Genomic DNA, 6,000 nt, shown 5'->3' with positions numbered 1-6,000 from the left:
TGACCTACACCACATCTCATGGCAAGGCTGGATCCTTAACCCACTGAGCAAGGCCAGGGGTCGAACCCGCAACCTCATCGTTCCTAGTTGGATTCATTTCCGTTGTGCCACGATGGGAACTCCATGAAGAACAATCTCAAGATTAGGGAAGGGCTCAGGAGAGTGCCCTCGTGAGCCAGAGAGCAGAGTCGGGGTGCAGGTCCAGAGCAGCTCCCTCTCTCTGCGGGGAAGGCAGACTCTTCATCGGCCCTTCTGGAAGGTCATGTGTGGAGCAGGGAGGCAAGCAGCACTCAGCCCTGCTACAGCCACCCTCGATGGCCAGCATGGAGAAAGATGTCACAGCGGGTTGGGCATGCCCCCACAACGGGATGGCAGTGTTTGTATCACTTGGTGGTGGGGAGGCGGGGTGAGGACAGTTATCAGAGATTGGAACCCAAGAGGGCAGGAAGTGGCAGAGTTGGTGGTTGCTGCTCTTCGGACCTGCCAGCCACTCCCACCTCCTGTCACTTGCAGGGGCTGTGGTCAAGGTTGCAAGAGGAACAGTGGGGGCAGAGGAGGCAATGGGGACTCAGGCATGAGACGTCTAACCACTGGCATTTCACAACTGAGGAAATAGGAAGTGGAGCCTTAGAAGGGAACATGGGGCTGGCAGCTGTACACTCACAACTTCAAAGGGCAATTTGTTTTTGTCAGGAGAGGTTGTCCGGTAAGTGAAGATGCTGAAATGCATTTCCCATGTGGCTTCTTTTACAGAGTGTCGACCAGCTCACTAACTCTGGACATCTGCTGTCTGTTGCCAAGCTCTGCAGCCTGAAAATCAGAACCAACCATTCATCTCACAGTCCTACCGCATAAAGCAAGGGTTAGTCACCAAAACTGATATTTATTATGGGGAGAATTTATAACAGAGAAGAGATGGCAAGTCATCTTTCTAACTCTGGCAGCACTCTCAGACTGCACAGATAGGATGGGAAATTAATAAAGTAGTTGCACCCATCTATCTTCTGCAAAACACATCTAGCTTTTGCCCTTTCCTTCACTTTGATCCAGTTCCACGATGAGCAAGTTTTTCGCTTGCTTCCTCCTCCCTCTCCTTTAACCCTCTTAAAAGAAGCACCTGAGCATGAAGAAAGTCAGCCTCTTTCTCTGCTTAGGGCCTCCCCTGATTAGCAGGTGGAAATTCCCAGGTAAAAGCACCTGCCCATTTGGCTGCGGCTCAAGAACTGAGGTCAGGACGCGCTTGCTCACGGAAAGAAAATAACCAGTTGGATCAGTGGGCAAGAGAGGAGAGCAGAAATAGGCCCGAGACAAAGAGAAGGTCAGCTTCAAGTGGGTCAGGAGATCTGAGTGACCGAGTAGGCCCTGGAAGGTTCAGCGGGGAGGCCTGCCCCCAGAGGATTTCAGTCCCCACCCCACCCCGGGGGTGGGGTGACTCAGCATTTCCTATTATTACTATTATTAAGGCCAACCCAGAGGCCCCAGCAAGGCTGACTGCTGTTAAAACTGAGCTATTCTCCTTCTGGCCCTCGGTTCATTCTAGGTCCATAGAGTAAAAAGGCTGTTCCAGAAGGGGTGTGTAATTCATCCTGGTACTTAATGCTCTTTTATTACTGTGTCTTCTACTTAAACCAATAGCCTGATCTGGTCAGGCTTTGGGCTGACATCGGCTGCCTTATCTTATCGCATTGTCCCATAATGGTAAGTAACCTTTATCAGGGATTGCTGGATGCTGACATATTGAGGAAACTTGACAAGAATATCCCTTCGCATTCTCAGAAGCGGGCCACAAGGTGAGTAGTATTATCTCTACCTGCAGATGGGAAAGCTGAGGCTTAGAGATGTTAATTGCTCAAGGACTGAGAGCCGAACTCAGGCCTTTTCACTTAAGAGTCTGTGCGCTTTACCTGTACCCTCTGCTGCCTGGCAGAGATTAGAGGTGGTTTGTGGAGCTTAAACACAAGTCAGAAGGCGATCATAGGCGGGAGAGCATGGAGAAAATAAAAAGCAAACAGTGGGCCAGGAATAGATGAAAAGAGGCCGATGGAAGGAAGGGAGCCTAAGCTGCTGGTTGAAAGTCAAGGTGGGTAAAACACTGGTTCTTTATATCTGTGTAAGGTCCTACCTGGAGGCTTGTTTACCTTGTTGACATGACTTCAAGATGGACATGTTTCATCATCTCCATTTTCCGTGTATGCACTCCATGGGTTTATTACCTAGATCTGTATTCTTCCAGCCACCTGGGGACCAGTGTGTATTCAGTGTCACCGGAGAGGCAGTTGTCACACTGTTGCCCCCTCGCCCACTCACCGTGGATGGAAACTTCACTGCCAAAGTAATTGGGTGAGGCAGCAGACGCTGGGCATTGCTGAAGACAGTTATTGAAAGTTATTGTTGAAAGGCCCATGTTGTACATCCATGAAGGCAAGGATTCTGTCTTGTTTGCCTCCTACCTCTAAGGGCTTGGAAGGGGATTTTTACATACTGAGTTAAGAATGTAGAAATAGGTCTTACCTTGTCGCTCACAGCATAATTACATGGTGTTGCTTCTACAGTGGCTGTGGCTGGATCCCTGGCTTGGGAGCTTCCATATGCTGCAGGTGCGGCCACCAAAAAAAAAAAAAAAAAAAAAAAAAGAATATATAAATAAATGAATTAGAGATGTGAGCAGGAGGCAGTGTCCCTGAAGCCTTTGCTGATGCTCTGATCTAGCTGATTCATTGCCTTCAGAATGGGGAGGAATGGGTCACAGGTAGGAGGTTGGGTGGAGGTGTGCTTGGGTAGGATTAGGGGTGGGAAACTTTGGGGCATGGGGCTCTAGAAGAGAGGTACTGGCGAGCTGGTGGCACCTGTCACCTTGCCAACCTACGTTCCTCTGCACTTTAATATCAATGTCTCTACACTCTCCTCTCATTCTTCCTTCAGTTTCAGGAGCCAAATCCTGATTTACCAAGGCTTAAATCACTAGCATTTCCAGCGTTTTTAAATCTTTCTATGGGTGCCTTCAAAGTAGTACAGGTAGTCCTCCTTCAAGAAAAACAAAACAAAAACAAACCTTGTTTGACTCTGTATTTCTTTATATTTCTCTGCCTCTAATACCCTATTTCTCTGCCTCCATTTACTGTTAAACTTGAATAAATAGCCTGTAGTTTTTAATCTTTATTTATCCACTCCCCAAAACTCTTAGTCCCTTGAAATCTGGCTTCTCCTTCTGTTTTGACTGTTTTTTTTTTCTTTTTGGGGCCGTACCCGCGGCATATGGAAGTTCCTAAGCTAGGGGTCGAATTGGAGCTGCAGCTGCCGGCCACAGCCACGGCCACGGCCACAGCCACAACAATGTGGGATCCGAGCCTTGTCTGTCATCGATGTCATAGCTCACAGCAACGCTGGATCCTTAACCCACTGAGCGAGGCCAGGGATCGAACTCACATCCTCATGGGTTCTAGTTGGGTTTGTTAACTGCTGAACCACGAAGGGAACTCTCTACTTTTCTAAAACATTATCTTTCTCTATCTCTCTCTTTTATGGAAAACAAACAGGAGTTCCCATTGTAGCTCAGTGGGTTAAGAACCTGACTAGTGTCCATGAAGATGTAGGTTTGATCCCTGGCCTTGCTCAGTGGGTTAAGGATCCAGCATTGCCGTGAGCTGTGGTGTAGGTCACAAACTTGGCTCAGATCTGGCATTGCTATGCCTGTGGCTATGGTGTAGGCTGGCAGCTGTAACTCCAATTCGACCTCTAGCCTGGGAACTTCCGTGTTTCGCATGGTAAAAAGAAAAAAAACACAGGAGTTCCTGTCATGGTGCCTGGGAACCTCCATATGCCACAAGTGCAGCCCTAAAAAGACCAAAAAAAAAAAAAAAAAAAAGAGAGAAGTAAAGAAAAAAATGCAAACCAAAAAAAGAGAAAACAAACAAAAAACAACACTACCTCAGAACACTAGCTGTCTCTGGTATTCCTTTGCTATTCTTTTTTAGGAATAACGCTCTCCCGAGCTTTAGCTGGGCATATGGGTGCCCACTGGAGACCACAATTCCTGGTCTTTTTTTGCAGCTGGATGTGGATAATTGGCCACAAGCTGAGGGCAAATTCCTGCTTCCCTGAAAGCCAACTGTCCTGTCCTTCCTGTTTTGTTCCCACTGTTCCTTAGAGAAGCAGCCTTGGAAATTGTCAGTCAGCTTGGTCATCTTCAGGACAGCAGTGCTGTCCACCAGCCCTGGACAGATCCTCTCTGGATCTTTACACGAGAGAGAAATAAACTTACACTGTATTTTAATCATTCCATTTCACGGTCTTTTTGTTAAACAACTTAGCATGTACTCTAATAAACTCCTTTTGTTAATTTAAAAAATAATATGCATAGAAACTTAATGATAAGTAGAAAGAATATGGCAAAAGTTCCTGTGGATCTGAAACTGAAACACCTCTGACTCGAACCCAGCTTAAACCGAGATTGGAACTTGAACCCACGAGGTTTTTGTTTTGTTTTGTTTTCTTCTCTTTCCTTTTTTTTTTTTTTTTTTTTTTAAGGGCTGCACCAGTGTCACATGGACATTCCCAGGCTATAGGTCAAATTGGAGCTGCAGCTGTCAGCCTACGCCACAGCCACAGCAATGCCAGATCCGAGCCACATCTGCCATACACGCCACAGCTGGATCCTTAACCCCACTGAGTGAGGCTAGGGATTGAACCCACATCCTCATGAATACTGGTCAGGTTCATAACTCCCTGAGCCACCCTGAGAAATCCCCCACTTTTTTTTTTTTTTTTTAATTAGAATTGCTCACCCAGTGTCTAAACTTATGGAGCCTCAGGTTCTTTGTGTCTCAGAAACAGAAGGAATTCAGCCAGAGACAAAGTGATAGGCAAGAAATAGGGTTCTTAAGATAGGATGCTTGTGAGGGATAAAAGCGGGCAGGTGAGGAGGCTCTGTCCCTAGCTTTAAGTGGGCTACATTTTTAGAATCCAAGGGGAGTGCAGGAGCAGGAAAAGCCACCTTCTTCCCCATTCTTCAGATACACACCAGGCTTACATCATTAGCTTCTCCTTCATATCAGATAAGAGAGTACTTGACCCTATGAGGTCAAACTAGGACTGTCAGGGTGCTTATTCAAATGAGCAGAAGGGTGGTAGCATGTGCTAAAATATGCTGAATCCTCTCAGGTTTCTGTATAATCAGGGTTGCCTCTTTGGAATGCTATCCTCCCTTAAATTCCTGTCCTGGGTCTTAAGGATCATTATCTCGCAGCACCTGAATGCAGGCCTCATTTTATCTTTCACTTAACGACCTGAAGTATATCTTGTGCTTTTATTTACGGTCTTATTGTTAAGCAAGGCTGCGTCATTCCCAGATGCACTGAGGGCTTTCTTGAGCCATCATTAACTTACAGTGCTCTCCCAAAGTTCCCTGGGTTTCCTGCTCTATCTCCTGTCCCCTGCTGGGACTTCCACAGCTACCTCTGTGACTCTCCTACTCTACCCCATCAAATCCTTCCACCTTTCTGATTGATTATTCTCAGTAGCCTATGCCTAATTTTCTTTTCTTTCTCCCACCTACAATCCTGGGCATGGTCCAGAACTAACTTCTCTGCTCTCTTGCCTGTGTGTCTCAGAGAATGGCTTATAAAGTGATTGATTTAGTCCTGAGTTTATTCATTCCAAAAAAAAATCTCATGAGGACATATATCCTGCTAAGGGCTGGGGAGCTACGTTTTGCTAAAAATTAATCAGACATGTCTCCTAACCCCAAGGAGATCACAAGCTGGAGAGGAGAAGGAAAGGCGGACTATAAACAAGTGAACATATTGTCATATTAAGAACATAATGTGCTGAGTATCTTTTTTTTTTTTTTTTTTTTTTGTCTTTTAGAGCTGTACTGTCGCAGATGGAAATTTCTAGGCTAGGGGTCCAGCTGGAGCTGCAGCTGCTGGCCTATGCCACAGCCACAGCAATACCAGATCCAAGCAGCATCTGCAACCTACACCACAGCTCATGGCAACGCCG

At 46.4% G+C, this 6,000-nt stretch overlaps 1 protein-coding gene across 1 annotated transcript in view; it reads left to right on the top strand.

The window, feature by feature from the left end:
* Positions 1,267-6,000, top strand: part of IFRD1 (interferon related developmental regulator 1) — a 50,911-nt gene continuing 46,177 nt past the window's right edge. Inside the window, exon 1 of the mRNA XM_013985699.2 lies at positions 1,267-1,790. The gene's annotated coding sequence lies outside the window, so the exon portion shown is untranslated. The remainder of the gene's footprint in view (positions 1,791-6,000) is intronic.

The sequence above is a fragment of the Sus scrofa genome, chromosome 18, assembly GCF_000003025.6.
Source record: "Sus scrofa isolate TJ Tabasco breed Duroc chromosome 18, Sscrofa11.1, whole genome shotgun sequence".
Lineage (NCBI taxonomy): Eukaryota > Metazoa > Chordata > Mammalia > Artiodactyla > Suidae > Sus > Sus scrofa.
This window is presented reverse-complemented; position numbering and strand designations above follow the sequence as displayed.